The sequence below is a fragment of the Gossypium arboreum genome, chromosome 6 (genome assembly GCF_025698485.1).
Source record: "Gossypium arboreum isolate Shixiya-1 chromosome 6, ASM2569848v2, whole genome shotgun sequence".
NCBI classification, from domain to species: domain Eukaryota; kingdom Viridiplantae; phylum Streptophyta; class Magnoliopsida; order Malvales; family Malvaceae; genus Gossypium; species Gossypium arboreum.
Window position 1 is genome coordinate 75,358,794 of NC_069075.1, and position 16,887 is coordinate 75,375,680.

The 16,887-nt window shown below is 32.9% G+C and overlaps 1 long non-coding RNA gene across 1 annotated transcript; it reads left to right on the forward strand.

Moving 5' to 3' along the window:
- The first annotated feature begins 11,317 nt into the window (after window positions 1–11,317).
- Window positions 11,318–12,230, forward strand: LOC108485694 (uncharacterized). The gene is made up of 2 exons (XR_001871349.2): window positions 11,318–11,413; window positions 11,885–12,230. It is a non-coding gene; the product is annotated as an uncharacterized LOC108485694 (long non-coding RNA).
- The last annotated feature ends 4,657 nt before the right edge of the window (window positions 12,231–16,887 follow it).

The following is a 16,887-nucleotide window of genomic DNA, read 5'->3' on the forward strand; positions in this document are numbered from 1 at the left end:
GTGCTTAATGGGATGATATATATATATAAATGAAATGTATGTGTATGGAGTGATGACATTTGTTGAATGTAAAAGAAATAGTGAAATGTGTAGAAAGTTGCTTTCGGCACTAAGTGTGAGGGCAATACGTGTACGGTGATTGAGATTGGCACTAAGTGTGCATGCTGGAAATATATGGCACTAAGTGTGCATGCTGGAAATATACTGACCTTGGGTGTGCGAGCTCGAAGGGTATGGCACTAAGTGTGCGGGTTTAAAATTGTACAAGACTAAGTGTGCGAGTTTGATTATATAGCACTAGGTGTGCGAGTTGAATACATATAGCACTAAGTGTGCGGATTCACTATATGCTCTTGCATTACAATTGGCACTGAGTGTGCGACATCATCGAGCTAATCCGGACAGCGGATCGGGTAAGTACCTTGAGCTCATGACGAATAGAAAATACGTTCATGCTCGGGGTTGAACTTGGTAAGCCTTAAATCTATGTGATGATTGAAATTGTATGATTATGGTGGAAATGAGTTAGTGTGTGAAAATGCCTCAAATATCTTGTTGTATAGAATATGAAATGTGGATGTATGACTTGGTATGAGATTGAACCGAAAGGTCCGAGGATTTATGGTATAGCTTCAATATGGATGGGTACCTAGCCTCGTCTATTGTTCATGTTGTGATAACTTTATCAATGGATGATTGTTGAATGCTTATGACTTACTGAGTTATAAACTCACTCGGTGTTTTCTTGTCACCCATTTTAGGTCTCTTGGACTCGTACTATTGCATGCTCGGAACCGTCGTTGAAGTCATCACACTGGCTGGAAATCTTGTGGTATTGTCTTCGTTGTTGAAGAACATTTGGCATGTATAGGCTATTATGTTTTGTTGAACTGTGGGTTGTAAACTTTAAGCCATGTGAAAATGGCCTATGTGGTTGTCGAGTGGGATGCTAGAACCTATAGCCACGAGTCTTAGAAACTTTAATTTTGATAAGGTGGCCATAATTTGTGTCATGTATGATGGAGGATTAAGGCCAAGGAAAGATTCATGAAATTGGCATAGTCTCTGCGATGGCTATTGCGGACAACAGCAGTGAGACGAGATTGAAAAATCACTAAAAATAGAAGAAGTAGAATTAAATAGTGAATAAATTATGAAATTGAGCCTTGATGAATCTATTTTTATATGGACGAAACGAAACGACCATATGAGCAGTATACTGAGAGATATTAAAGCTCTCGTGAGACAGGACCAGAACGGTTTCTGGGTCCCCTGTCGCGACTTTGAAAATTTACTATAAATTATCCAGAAAGAATTAGAAGTCATGCCTTATATGTGTAGATTCCATTTTGAGTCTAGTTTCATTAGAAACAATCGGCACCAGTATTAAAGCCCTGTACAGAGAGATATTCAAGTTGTAACGTGCGAAGGTCAGTGTAGTCGACCCCTGTAACATGGGTGACTTTAACTAATAAACTGTACCAGCCCGACCAAAAATTCTAGAAATAAATCCATGGTTGGATATATGAGTCTAAATTCAGGGAAAATTTACGGAATCAGTTTCTGAGTTTTGGAACTCGAGATATGATTTTTAAGGCGACAGTGACGCGGTTTTCCAGCCTGTCTGGAAATGCCAAATTGGTTGGTACTTTGAGAGGATTTGGCCCGTTAACCCCTCGTGTCCGACACCAGCGACGGTCACGGGTTCGGGGTGTTACAGTAAGTATCTCACCAAATCAAATAATTGAAGGATTATTTATTTTAGTTACCCATTCTAATACATGTGAATGGTTTTAACCTTAAAGGCTTGAGAATCAAACTCTCTCGTTAGAAGTTGGAATCAAGATCATTGCGAACAGAATTGCAAAGGTGTGGGGATTTATTTTTGTTAACAATGGTTGATACCATATTTTATCAAGATAAAGATATTTCTTCAAATAATTAATTAATGTTTAAATAATTATCTAAAAAGTGATATTGGGAAAATACTTTAAGTGTTTGTATGGATTGATAAAAATCCATTAAAGGAGGATTTCAAGTAAGTGTTTCCAAAACTTGAGATTTGTGATGAAATATTGCTTTGTGTGATTTTTCTGTTAAAAATATTTATGTGTGATTTCCTTACACTCATGACATGTGATATATGGCGATTTGGATAATACATACATTGTAAACATGTTATTGTTACATTGATATTCTGATTCGTGTGTGATTATGAATATTTTGATTATGATTTACATGTTAAGCACCTACTTTTCTGCCTATGATTCGCATGTTAAGCATGTCATAATTCTGATTCTAATTCACATGTTAAGCATGCCATTGTGTTAAATCGAAAATAAATTTGATTCCCATGTAAAGCATGCCTACTGTAAAGTTTGTTCTATATGCCATATCACATGCATGGGGTCGGGATAATGTGTATAGAGGAAGTATCTGGCAGTAAATCTGTAATTTCTAGTGGCTTGGCCACAATATTTTGCATTTGGCAGTATATCTGTGATTATTTGGTGGCTCGACCATAATATTCTGTTTTGGCAGTTCAACTGCACCATCTGATGGCTTGTCCACAATATTGATATGTTACTAGATGGACGAGTTCTAAAGAACTCATTATGGTGTGTAGCAAAGATGGGTAGGATCTATTTTCTGAAATATATGCACTGATTTTGAAAAAAAAGGTTGCATGGACATCGTCATTATGCATTCTGATAAATGTGATTTTGTAAACTGAATATTATAAGAATATGATTTGCTTAAACAGATAATGTTATGTGCTAATTTATGTTATTATGAATTGCAACCCACACTGGGCTTTTTAAGCTCACCCCTTTTTGTTCTGACCTTTTAGATAATAATCGAGGTTAGGATGGTTACGACTTTTGGAGGTACTCTCAGACATTTTCAGAAAAACTTATTTATCTGGTACTTGATATACTTTGGGATGTGTTTTTATTTTTGTGGACTTTGGCTTGGGACTTTCGTTTGGACTTTGGTTTTTGGGTGGTTTTTGCATGATTTACATTTTTAAACTATCACTTAAGAAGATTTACGAAAATGATAAATTAAAATGGATTTTTCACAATAATGTTAAATTCATCTCGGCGATAATGTTTTCGAACATAATATTTCGATTTCAAAACTCGACACTACTTACCCAACAACTTATTATTTTACGAAATACATATATATATTAAACCTACATTTTCAAAATGTCCAAAACGAGTTTTAGTATGTTAATTTTCGTTACAACGTTTACTTTGAAAATGATGTTTTCTACAAACTATCAATACTAGAGTTTTCTAATTTAGACAATTTTAAAAAATATTTCAAAAGGAAATTATAGACGATATTTGGCTTTTCTTAAAGTGAAATGAAATGATGTTTTAAAACTAAAGATGATTATTAAGGAAAAAGTGAAAATGATTTTCTGTACTAATAACACTTCCAATGTGATCTTCAAGATTCGGTCATAACGTCTAGGTCGGGTTTAAGAGGTTACAATAATATTCCCAACTTCTTACAAACTCCAAAACACAGCTTCATAGCATGTCATCTAGCACTTGTATCACTCTCTCAGATTGGCCATCTGCTTGAGGATGATAAGCTGTACTAAAATTTAGCTTCCAAACCAAAGCTTCTTGCAAACTCTTCTAGAATCTCAAAGTAAATCAAGGATCTTCATTAGAAGTAATTGAAACCGGCGTACCATGAAATCGTACTATTCCAGCAACATAAATCCCTACTAGCCTTTGCAAAGTATAATTTGTGTGACCAATTAAGAAATGTGCACTCTTGGTGAGACGATCCAGAATCACCCAAATAGCATCCTTCTTGGTCATGGTCAGAGGTAATCCCGTCACAAAATCCATGATGATCATTTCCCACCTCTACTCTAGAATCGTAAGTGGTGGTAACAATCCTAAAGAAAGTTGATGCTCTGCTTTGACTTTTCAACAAACAAAACATTTCGCCAAAAATTCTGTAACAGCTTACTTCAAACCAATGCACTAATACAATTCACGGAAGTCATGGTATATCTTGTTATTGTCTAGGTGCATCATCTAAGGACTATTGTGCGCCTCTTCAAGAATCATCTATCGAAGCTCTTCATCTCTAGGCACACATAACCTTCTATAGAAGTAAAGTATCCCTTCATTGTTAAGTGTCAAATCACCTTGCACTCATTACTCCACTTGGGGAACCCTTTTTTCCAACTCTTCATCAAAAACTTGGTTCGCCTTAATTGCTATGACAATGCTGGTTTCACTTACAATTTCACGAGCAGTCATCTATCATTTGTCACACTTAGTTGCATGAACATAGCTTACAACTCAGTTACTGACTTCCTGCTTAACACATCAGCTACCATATTTCCTTTGTTAGGGTGATACTCTATCACACAATCATATCCCTTCAAAACCTCTATTCGCCTTCTCTGTTGTAGATTCAACTCCTTCTACGTAAGCTAGTAGTTGAGACTTTTGTGGTTTGTGTAAATGGTACATCTTTCTCCATATAAGTGTGTCACCAAATCTTGAGTGCAAACACCGCTGCTGCTAGCTCCAAGTCGTGGTTTGGGTAGTTACACACATAAACCTTCAGTTGCCTAGAAGCATAAACTATAACATCTCCTTCTTGCATCAGCACATATCCAAGCCTCGTATGAGAGGCATCATTGTAAATCACAAACTCCTTTCCTAGTTCTGTTTGGATCAACACAAGTGCTTTAGTGAGGATCTCTTTAAGCTTGTCGAAGCTCTGCTATCTTTTTTATGTCCATGCAAACTCCTCTTTCTTCTAGAGCAACTTTGTTAAGGGTGCTGCAATAGTGGTGAATCCCTCAACAAACCTATTATAGTACAATACGAGCCTTAAAAAGCTTCGCACTCAGTTACACTCTTTGGCGATCTCCACTCTACAATGGCTTCAATTTTCTTTTGGTCTATGCAAACCCCTTCAACACAAATGATGTGCCCCAAAAATTTCACTTCTTTTAGCCAAAACTCGCACTTGTTGTACTTCACGTGTGACAACCCTAATTAGACCCTGGTCAGAATGTGGTTTTGAGACCACATTACCGAGCCAAAAATTTATTTTTGTGTTTTAATTACATAAATTTTTGTGTGACAGTGAATATATGAGAAATTAAATGCATAATATTAGCTTTAGGAATGTGAATTAATTCGAAAAGGACCTAGTTGACGAAGTTAGAAAAGATGATAGATGAATTATAAGGAGTAATTAATAATAGGGAGAGGAAGCATAGCTTTGCATGTCAAATTACCCATAAAATACATGGTGGCCGGCCAAGGAGTGATGATGCTCCACTCATTCTAATTTAATATGTTTTTTTAGTTAACAAATGATGGGAATAATAATAGAAAAGTGAACAAAAAAGGGGTGTTCATACTTGCCATCTCCTAGCGAAAAACCAAGAAAAGAAAGGAGAAAAATTTTGAAGAAGTTCGGCCATTGCTTGTATCTAGGAGGAGTGTTTGATGTTGTGGCATGAAAATGAGGGAGTTTGAATGCTTAATAAGGAGGGAAGAAGGAGTGTTCATGTTTTCTTTCTTTTGCAATTGTCGTAACTAGAGGAAGAAGAGGAAGCAAGATTCGCCAAGGTGGTCCTTTAGATCAAGGTATGTTCAATGATATTTTGGAAGTTTACACAACCTTTGGGTGATGAGTCTAAATTCTATCTATCCCATGGTTGGATTTGGGGTTGTCGGAGAGTTAGGCTTTGACTAAAAAGCTTAAAAATTTTAGTTGATACCTTGATGCTATTAACATGTTAGTTATATGTATGTGTTAAATTGCTTGTTATGTTAGCATGAAAGTTGAAGTTGTTAGGTCACTTTGTTGGAGGTGCCGAATTTAGGACTAAGAAGAGAATGAGTATTCGGCTAACATGGTTGAAAGGTGGATGTGCCGATTTTTTTTAGATTTAGACTATGAGAATGGCTATAATGGGCATTAAGATGTGGAACTTAAGAAATGTAGTTATATGTGGATTTACATGATGTTACAAATAGATGTGAAAATATGCTAGATTAGGAAAATTCGATCAAGTGTTCATGAGATGAAATTAGATGTTTAAATGATGTTATAGTTGACATTGTACATACATTCGGCCTTCTAATTGAGTATGAAGGTGGTGTTAAATCTAATTGTGATGCCCATTCGGAAGTGTATATATATATATATATACATAAGTATGCCCATTCGTGAGGTTACCTTTGATTATGTGTATAATCGACTAAATGAGTAATTAGTGAGGATGGTTGCCGAATATACTAACATACATATGCATGTGTAATTGGATTATAAATATTTAGCAAGGTGGTTAAACTAGTTGATTTATTGATTAAGCTCAAGGAGTTAAAGGAGGAGAATCAAGCAAAGGCAAAGAAAAGATCATCGAGTAGCCGAGTTGGAACCGTCTTACCCAACACAAGGTAAGTCATTAAGCATATATTTTGTATTAATTTAAATGGTCATAACGTCTATGTAATGATGCTGAATGGAATGATAAATATATATATATACATGTATGCATGGGGTGATGAAAGTATTGAATGAAAAAGAAAAGAGGTGAGATGTATTGAGTTGTTGGTTTCGGCACTAAGTGTATGCGGTGTAAACATTCATGATCATGAGATTGGCACTAAGTGTGCGGGTTCAAATTGTATAGCACTAAGTGTGCGAGTTTGATTATATAGCACTAAGTGTGCGAGTTCGACTATTAAGCACTAAGTGTGCTGGCTTATTATACATTCTCTAATAAATATACATGCTCTAAGTGTGCGGCCTTATCGAGTCAATCATGGACAGTGATGCGAGTAAACAGCTTGAGCTCATGAGGAATAGACATTTTATTTATATTTGGGATTGAGCTTGGTAAGTCTTGAACCTATGTGGTGATTATACTTGAAGATAAATGCATCCAATGTCATATGGTGTAATGTATGAAATATCAAAGTAGGGCTTGGTATGAGATCGAACCGAAATGCCTAAGGAATTATAGCACGTTTGGGTATGGATGGAGGATTTTAATCCGCATTATTTATTTTCTCTTATGATATATTATTACTGAACGGCAATGTAATGCTTATGACTTCTGAGTTATATACTCACTCGGTGTTTGCTTGTCACCTACTTTAGGTTTCTTGGACTCGTCTTTTTGCGTGCTCGGGACTGTCATCGAAGTCATCACACCAGCTAGCAACTTTTGGTATCTTCTTTTTAGTCGGTTTAGGAGAACATTTTGGCATGTATAGGCTAATATGTTTTGTTGAAATTTGGTATGTAAACTTTTAGCCATGCGAAAATGGCATAAATGTTCGGTTGGATTTGGTTCTATAATGTTAGGTCGCGCAAGTCTTGGTAATTCAATTTTTATGCCATATGTCATGGTTGATTATTTTTGGTGTTAAAATTCATGATATGGCAATAGTGTAGTAGGGAGATGTTTGACAATGATTAGCCTTTGGCATGGCTAGTCATGATTATAATTTGTGATATGTATGATGAATTACTAGTTAGATCAAGGAGAAATCACGAAATAGGCATAGTTGCTTTAGTAACAGATGCTAGCAGCAGCAGTGACGTGAGATTGAAAAATCACTAAAAATAGTAGGAATGGAATTAAATAATAAATAAATTATGTAATCGAATCTCGATGAGTCTATTTTCATATAGAAGAAACGAAATGACTATATGAGCTGTATGTTAGGAGATAATTAAACTCTTGTGAAACAGGGCCAGAGAAATTTCTGGATCCCCTGTCCCGACTTTAGAAATTCACCCTAAATTAATCAAAGACAATTAGAAGTCATTCTTTATATGTATAGATTCCCTTTTGAGTCTAGTTTCATTAGAAACCAACGGCATAAGTATTGGAGCTCTGTAAAGGGAGATATCTAAGTCGTAATGCACAAGGGTCAGAGTAGTCGAACCCAGGAACAGGGACGACTTTAAACAATAAACTGTACCAATTGGCCCGGCCAAAATTTCTACAAAAATTCTACCATATATATATATGAGTCTAGTTCCGGGGAAAATTTACGGAACTGGATTTCGAGTTTCAGAACTCAAGATATGATTTTTAATGCGACTCATACGCAGATTGGCAGCTTGTCTGGGAAATTTCTAATAAGTGGTTTGAAGTCTGTTAACACCTCGTGTTCGACTCCGGCGACGGTCTCGGGTTCGGGGTGTTACATCGCTAACAACTGCTTCTCTCATAGAATTTACAACACAGTTCTCAGATGGGTGTCGTGCTCTTTCTCAGTTCACAAATATACAAGAATGTCATCAATGAACACCACCACACAGTGGTCTAGATATTCATGGAACACTCGATTCATCAGGTCCATAAAAGCAGTAGGTGTATTTTTCAAACCAAAAAGAATCATAAAAAACTCGTAATGCCCATACCTTATTCTGAAAGTTGTCTTCAACATATCAGACTCCTTCACCTTGAGTTGGTAGTAACCAAATTGCAAATCAATCTTTGAAAACACAATGGCACCTCACAGTAGGTTAAACAAATCATTGATTATTGGCAATGGATACTTAGTTTTAATAGTTAACTTATTTAACTATCTGTAGTCGATGCACATCCTCATGCTACCATCTTTCTTCTTCACAAAAAACACTAGCAAACCCCAAGGTGATATGCTCAGTCGAATGAAGCCTTTATCAAACAGCTCTTGAAGATGTATCTTCAACTCCTTAAGCTCTTTAAGTGCCATGTAGTACAGCATAATCAAAATTGGCATACTACCAAGTTACAACTCAATGGTGAAGTCCACTTTGTGGTCTGGAGGTAACCTAGGTAACTCATCAGGAAACACATCAAGAAATTCTTGCATAGTTCGCATCTCAAGAACACCTTTTGTCACATCCTGTGAACCCATCAAAAAAGCGAGATAGGCTTCACAGCCTTTACCCAGCATCTTTTCTACCTTCATTGCTAATACTAAATTAGTCATAAACTGAGCTCGCTCACCAACCACCACAACTACCTGGCCTTCACTACTTTGTAAGGTAACTCTTTTCAACTTGAAGTCAATTTTGGCTTTATGCACAGTCAACCAGTACATTCCCAAAATCACTTCGAACCCATAGAATGGCAATCCCATCAAGTTCGCATTGGATACTTGACATTGAATTATTAGTTGACACTTGACCAACACTGTAATGCCTTTTGCTTAACCCGATGAACCAGATCCGAGTGTTGGGTGTTATGTACTATAACAAATGTAACTTAAACTTTTTTCCTGTGTACAAGTTCTATCTATGAATATGAAAAAGTCACTTATGGGTGTACATTGTATGATTACATTTACAGTTCATGATAATAAAATTTCATCGATTTCTCTATTTTATCTCTCAGTCTACTGTAAACTCATTAGAACATTGTTTAAACAACTTATGTTCTATCTTGAACTCACCATTTAACTTCTTTTCTTTGCATAATAGCTCATCGTGCCACTTTCTTTTGGCATAACCCTAGCATTGTTCCTCTTGGCCTGTACTTCTTTGCAACTTGAAACATGAAATAACCTTTGTAAGTTCATAAGAACTTAGTGAGTTAAACCTTTAATACATGATTCATTATATTAAAGCGTGACAGATGCTTCGCTTGTCCTTTATTTGTCCTTTGACTTTTCCTTATCCCTTATGGTGGTTACTTCACTAAGATTTCCCCTTAAGCAAACTGTAATTACTCTTTTCTATTTTAGACCTTTATCTTCCTCTCAAGGTCCTTAGTGACTTATCTTCCTTTCATATTCATTAAGCTTTCACTCTATTAGGCTCCAGATTCGAGGTCCAAACTCAAATGGTCATTTCTTTCCTCTGAGCGTACTATACTCAAATCTTATATTTACATAGTTCTTAACCATTTTGTTTACCTTAACAGACATAAAATCTTATTTCATACTTACTGACTTTTCCATGAACTTTGGGTAAGGTAGACTATGCCCATTACTTAACATAGAGTTCGTCTAGATCTTCCTTACTTCAAAAGGTTATCTATACATGCCTATAACACATATCCCGGATTCGCCACCTATTTTGGCACACCCTAGATTCACTGTTCCTTTATTGTTAATATATGGGGTTCACCATTTCATTTACATATAGTGTCTTTCTTTTAGAGTTCATTGAATAATTAGTTTCTTCTACTTGTTCATACATCGTCTCTTACACCTACCTTACCTTCAGAGTCATATCATTACTTTTCCTTCAGAGAAACGTTCATGTCATTCTTTCCTAATTCTTACACGCCACTCATTCAAAATTTATCGTGAAGGTATTCCTTTATTTACATATCCACAAAGGCTTCTTTTGTATTTGCCACAAAGAGCTCACACAAAAGTTTATGAAAACACAATTTATAAAACTGTACTATAAAAACATCTTTTAAAGCATAGGCTCACTTAGGAGCATACATAAAACATATCTTTGAAATCATAGCTTAAAAACATATCTTGAAAATAGAATCTTAGAACTTGAAAATAGGGTTTCATCGAAAACTTACTTTTGGAACTTAGTTTAAAAGCAAAGTTCTTGAAAACCATCACAGTTTGCACACAAGATACGAACCTTAAAACATTCATAACGAAAAACATGATAGTGTACATACTTCTGATGAATCCTAGATATCTCACTAAAAAACATGATAGTTTAGCATGTTTTTGATGAATCCCCGATCAATCACCAAAAAACTAAGAATTAAACAAGCTTAGCTTTGCCTTTATCCTTACTGGTATATGGTCCGAATGGTTCGCAATAAACACACAGAGATTACTTAAACAGACAAAATGTAACAGCCCGATTTAGACCCTAATTAAAACGGTGGTTTTGGGACCACGAATCCGAGTCAGAAAAATATTTTAAAATTATTTTCTGTGTTTATTTTGTGTGAATTTATATCTTTGAAATTTTCATGATTTAATTTTGTCGTTTAGGTATTCGATTTAAAAACAATGACTTAAATTCATAAATTGAAAATTTGGCTAGTTCTAATAGCACGAACTAAATTGGGGTTGGCTTCTTAAGTGGAAGCATTTTATATGCAAAAAGTCCATTTTCTTTTATTGTATGTATATATGCTAGTGTACGGCATTAAATATATACATACATATATTGATAAAACATATAATAAAATATTTGAAAGTTAAGCATGCGTAAGTAGGGTGGACGATTATGTCCTTATTATATAAGTATGGGTTCTAAATTCATTAATGGCAAAATAGGAAACCAATAATTTGAGTTATTATAATGATATAAAGCATATCATAAAACTTTCATTCATATTTCTTTCTCTTCATTGCAGAATATAAAACAAAGAAAAGAAGAAAACATAAAGCTAGGGTTCGTACACTTCCAAGCTTAATTCAAGGTAAGTCCTAGCTCGGTTTTTGATAGTTTTTACGTTTTTGAGATCGTTGCTTTGAGTACTACAAAACTCATGCTTGAATTTTTGATTTTGGTGAATATTTTGTGTTATGCCATTGAGGAGAGCTTGTGATTTTTGTTGGTTGTTGATGAATTATGAAAGATAAAGGTTGGGTTTACATATGTTGTATTGGAATTTTTGATAATTTTGAGTAATTAGGACTTAATAGCAAAAATAAAAATCTAAGAGACTAAAATGTGAAATTGGTGAAACATATAGACTTATATGTGTTCTAGGAGTATTCGGCCTAAGCAAGATATTGTTAAATTTTGCTTATTTTGTGTTTTGTGCAATAGGGATTAAATTGAAAAAAATGTAAATGTCAGGGATAAAATGGTAATTTACCCATTTGTGTGTTTTTGGACTAAATTGAATGAGAACATGCGTGAATGAGCTTAATTTGAATGTGTTTAGATCAAGAACCAAGAAAATCGAAGTTGGACCGGGGAAAAACGAAGGTGGTCGACTAGCCGTTCCGTTTTGTTTTATATCGTCCTAGGTAATAAGTATAATTGTACTGTTATATAAGTAATTAAATGTAAAATTTATATGCTGGTTTGAGAAATATAAAATTTATATGTAAAACTGATTTGATGAAATTTAACATCAAGTGTACGAGAAATAAAGTGACGACACAAGTGTACGATACGTCACAAGACTTTAGCACTAAGTGTGCGATGATATTAATGTAACGGCACTAAGTGTGCAATACGTTACTGATATATGGCAATGGGTGTGTGAGGTTGACGATTTTTTTTTAGTATATTGATTCATAAATATTTAATTAGACTAGAAGAAGTCGAATACGTGACAATTGAATCTCTATGAAATAAGGTAAGTTGGTTATCAAGACATGAGGTGAGCTTCGAAGGTGACATATGAAAATTATGTGTATATGAGAGGAAGGTTACATTCGGCCTAATGGAAATTATTTGATAGCATGAAGTGAAATTATGATTGAATAACGATTGAGCTACTAGTGCTTAAAATATGATTATATGTACAACGAAATGAGATTTATGAATGTGTTCAGGTAAGGGAGTATATACGGCCATGTGTATGATAATAATATTGTAAGTGGGAAATATATATATGATGTTATAAGTTGGGCATTCGGTCAAAGGGAATTAGATACATGGGCAGTACATGATTATAAATTCTTTTCAATAGCCAAATGATTTACTTGAGTGTAATATTATATTTTTGATCTCTACTAATGATGATTAATTGTCATAGTATTGAATATTTACTTGTGACTTACTAAGCCGAGTTAGCTTACCCTGTGTGTTTATTTATTTTGTTTTATAGATTTTTGGAAGTTAAATTGTAAGTTTGAGGAACGGTCAGCAAAATCATCACACTATCAACTATTTTAGTATCTTATAAATTGATCTAGGAATATGGTATGTATAAATTAGTTTTTTTTTTTTTGGATTGGATTATTTAGAAGGGTAAATGTATAATGGCCATGCAACACTGGCCTAATGTTTATGCCTAGCTTTGTTTTGTGGAATTATAATAAGAATTTCCTTTTTGGACTATAAAGTAATGAGTTATGGTCGGTCATGAATTATATTATGCATTATAATATGTGGTTGATTGATGATCTTGGTTGAAATACAAATGACTCATTTAGTTATATATTTATATATAGGTATATACGTTTGGGCATTCGGCTAAGGATTCATAATGCATGATAAATAAGCTAAGATATGTTATGTATATCCTAAGTCAAATTAGGACTTATGTGCACTCATAAATTGATGCCCACGTGTAATTTCATGCTATAATATTTATGTATGCCATTCGGTCATATCATATTAGTTAAATTTATACATATTATTCAAATGCAATATGGGTTTTTATGCTTCGTATATCATGCATATATGTACTTGCGAAAACATGTCAGGCCTAGATATGCTGGTCATGATTTATGCATGTATATCAAGATTTATGTATTTATTATTTGCTATAAAAATGCGATTATAGTGAATAGGGCTGATGAATTATTGAATAAATGACAGAACCTTGGTAGATTGAGTTGATGTTTTTCAGATTAAGTCAAAGTAGCTATTACATATATTTTTTTTTATTAGTTTAGCTTGCAGTGTCCATGATTTATAAAGCAGCTCATGGTCGAATAGTGACATTTGTTCTTTGCATAATTAGATAAGCATAACTTAATTAAGATGAATGAACAGTCAACGAAAAATCCTTATGATTTTGACTTGTTTAATACGGATTAAATTGTGGACTAAACGAACGAAATTAATAATTTCATTATTAACAATTCATGACTGATTAATAACAGTGACATGCTGTCCTTAATATTAATGTTTTGTCTGATAAAAGTTTCTAAGGGATTTTTAATGTTCACGTCACAATTGAACTAGCATACATAAACAGAGCATCTTTATTTGTTAGTAATCATATGTTTTGTCCGTTAATACTTGGATAGGTTTAAGTCATTCTGACAGGATGGGTTTTACTTTTGGTAAGAGCATTGTAAACACTCCAAAAATTTTATTGTATTGATTATTCGATTCTAATTATATAATCTTGTGATTAAGTATTGAACACATGAGGTAGCGATTACGTGAAGTTGAGTATCGACCGTTAATGCCTCGTAAACCACCCTGGTGACGGATCTAGGTTAGGGGTGTTACACAAAACTTACAGAATTCACATATGTAAGTGAACCTAGCTTTCTAGACAATCAAACCTAACCGGACAAAGACTTACCTTGGGTGCTACAAACTTGACTCAAAACAAAGGCTTGACGGCAAAATATTCAATGAGAGGAATTCTCATGAATTAAGGGTCGTATTTATAGACCTTGGAAATATTAGGATACCTTACCTAACTTAGGAAAGGTGTTACTTGTACGTAAAGTGTCCCTAAATACACCAAATCTTTATTTCCTAATTCGAGTCTGACTCAATCTTTGACTGGCGAACCCCCAGTTTGCAACTCAATTCGCGAACACCAGTTCGCAACTTACCTGGTGAACCCTAGCTTGCCATACACTTTGGCAAACCCTCTTACTGTGTCTTTTGGTGTATACAACAATGCTGAAACACTTGGAAAACTTCTTGCAAGGCCAAATATTCCAGGACTGTTCTCAGGATGTTATATTTGTTATAGGAAAATTCAACTAATGGCAAGTGCTCCTCCCAACTTCCCCCCGAAACTCAATTACACAACTCCTTAACATATCCTCCAAAACCTAAATAACTCACACGGGATGAAATGTTGTACTGAAATCCAAACAAAATATAGACCTAAAATTTTGTCCAAGTCTAACCATAGTTGTAATGAGCTAACGCAAACTCATTTTAGGTCCACCCATATTATTTTTAAAAAATAAAAATATATTTATATTATTTTTCATTTAATATTTAATAATTTTATATATTTTATTTATTAAAATTTTTAAATATAGTCATCTTAACATTTTTAATGTTTACATTATATTAATTTTATATGTTATAAATTACATAATATATAAAAATAATATAATATAAAATATTACAAACTTAAAAATACACTTGACTTGAGTCTTAAATCTTCAAGCTAAAGTCTATCTTATATTTTAAACAATTTTTTTACTCAACCCTTTTAATATAATATTTCAATATAAAGCTTCTCAAATTTTTGGATAAACATTCTAATATTTAAAATAATATAAAAAACTACAGACTTAAAACAGGCCCAACATTATCATCAAAATTTCTGACAATTTGCATTAGAATTTCAATAAAGAACTGATAGCTGCTTAGTTTTATATATATATATATATATATATATATATATATATATATATATATATACCATGCAGATTTGCAGACTTCAGAGAACTCGAAAGTATGGGGAAAAGGGTAATAAGAAGAGAAGGGAGACTAGATTTTAGATGGTTGATCTTGTATCTGAAATATAACTCTTCCCTATATATCAGTTATTTTAAATACAACTAGATAAATAATTATTTATTTATATAATCTATAATGCGAAAGAGAAGGTACATACTAAATATTTTAATTTAATGTTTTAGAATATTTTGAAGTAAATTTTATAATTTACTTTACAAATTGAGAGAAGGAAAATAATTGATAAAACTTAAGCCTTAAACCTTAAATGTTAATCCAAAATTTTTAACCACTTACTCTTTTAAATTATTAGCAATTTTATAACAATATTTTCCTTCATGTAATTTTTTTTCTTTTTAGTTTTTAATAATACATTTGATTTGGTTTTTCAACTATATTGTATTTGATTAACTTAAAATAGCAATGGAAGACACAATACTATTGTATGACTCTTAAAAATTATTATTATTTTCATTTTCATGGATATTAAATATATCATACATTCATTCATCTCTATCTCCATCCCACTTTTACTTTAGTTGTTTATAATATTTTGATTTTTAAAATAAAATTTAAAAAATAACAATGTTGGAAATTAGGTTCCGTGAAATTAATTTCTCTTAATTTTTGTATATTAAAATTAAATTAATAAATAGATCGAAGAAGTGAAAGTAAACTTCTTTCTCAAACATTTAAACTAAGTTTAAATCTTGAACTTTACATTGTTGGAAAAACTTTATATGAATACCACCTCAAATCATCGAGAAAAGGCTCAAACAATAAAAAGATAATGACACTTATTGTTATTTCAACCAAAAATAAATCTAAAACCAAAATAATTAACTGAATGCTAAATTTTGACTTAGATGTAAATTAATAAACTAAAATTTAAGTAATGTAAAATTAAATATTAAATTTTAATACTAAACTTCATAATTACTGAACTAAATAAAATTGTTTGAATACTGCTAAAAAAGAATTAAGTACAGAACAAAATTTACTTATTTGATAAAAGTTTCGGCTTTTTGAAAATTATTAATTTTGTGATTTAAATCTCAAATATAATAATTTATATTATCAGGATAGCTATTTAATAAAAGAATCATTTATTTTCAAAAGATCAGTTAAAATTATCCTTCCAACATTTTCATTTTGTTGAAAATTTGAGATTAATTAAAATTTATTATCATTATCAAAAACATTTAAAAAATTAAACATTGAACATTTTGTTTTAAAAATTCTAATAGTGGAGTAATGATAATTTTAAAAACGAATGAGGACAAACAACTGCCGTAGTGAGAGTAACTCATTATTGTCAATATCGTAAATTCATCGGTGATGCAATCTGAAAAAGTAACAAATCTGAGGTAGGTTAATACCAAACATTAACATATCAAAACCTCTCATATAATTCACCAACATAATAATGGGTACTTATGGATTCCACACCTGCCAAATTACCGGGTCAAATTTTAAACAGGTTACATTCATCAAATCAAAATGTTATAGAAGGAAAGAAATGCATTAACAAGAAGCATCGCAATTGAAAAC